This window comes from Chrysochloris asiatica, unplaced genomic scaffold, assembly GCF_000296735.1.
Source record: "Chrysochloris asiatica unplaced genomic scaffold, ChrAsi1.0 scaffold00089, whole genome shotgun sequence".
Taxonomy (NCBI): domain Eukaryota; kingdom Metazoa; phylum Chordata; class Mammalia; order Afrosoricida; family Chrysochloridae; genus Chrysochloris; species Chrysochloris asiatica.
Window position 1 is genome coordinate 9587137 of NW_006408607.1, and position 904 is coordinate 9588040.

Here is a 904-nt window from a genome sequence, read left to right on the forward strand (position 1 = left end):
CCAGGGCTCCTGCTAAACCAGAGCAAGAAGGCAGACCCAGATAGGTGCACTTCCGCGTCTCAGCATCGGCTGAGGGCATGGCTTCCTGAGGCTTGGCTGGTGGGCATGAAACACTGCCTTTGCAGTTCAATAAGCTGTGCAGCAGGGTGGGTCCCACGGGAATTTTGGGAGGTTGGGTGGGGCTCTAGCTTATTATGGCGAGTGGGCGTGTTCAGAGGGGTGCAGGTGTGCTGACTGAGGCACAGGAAACAATCCCGTGGGGGACACTGGTGGGCCTGGTGGGCGGGGTTGGAACGATCAGTCAGGTGGTGTGGGGCTAGCGGTGGGTCCTGTGGGCAGGTCGGTGCTCGCGCTGAGGTCCTGCAAGCAATGCGGGGGTGGGGGGGTGTTTGGGCGGCCCATGTGGGGATCTAGCTTGTTATGTCACGTGGGCAGGGTCAGCAGGGTATGTGCGAGTGCTCCGAAGGCTAGGGCATGCTCCGGTGGGTGTTTGTGGTCTGATCCGGGTCTGGAGAAGGCGGGGGTGTGGGGATCGAGGGGGTAATGGTGCAGGTGAGAGGCCAGTTGGCTGTGTGGACACAGTCCTTGCCCGGTGATGTCAGACAGTTGCCGTTTTTTTTTTCCCCTTTTTTCTTTGTTCCCCTCTTCTCTTTGTTGCCTGCCCACTCTCTGCCCACTCCAAGTGTGAAATTACACGGTGGGACAGATGACCCTTTCTGCTCCCCCTGTCCCCAGTAGTTCCCCCTGTTCAATAATTACTGAAAGTGCGGCTTTCAGTGCGAGTTGTTTCCAGCCCTGCCCCCCACGCCGAGAGGCGTTGGGGCTGTGCTACATGCAGCCAGCAGCGGGTACAAGTTTAAAAAGCTAGGAGTTCCTCAGTATGGTGATTTTTTTTAAAAAAAAA

At 57.4% G+C, this 904-nt stretch overlaps 1 pseudogene; it reads left to right on the forward strand.

The window, feature by feature from the left end:
- Positions 1–543: 543 nt before the first annotated feature.
- LOC102836721 overlaps positions 544–904 on the forward strand; it is a 20644-nt pseudogene continuing 20283 nt past the window's right edge.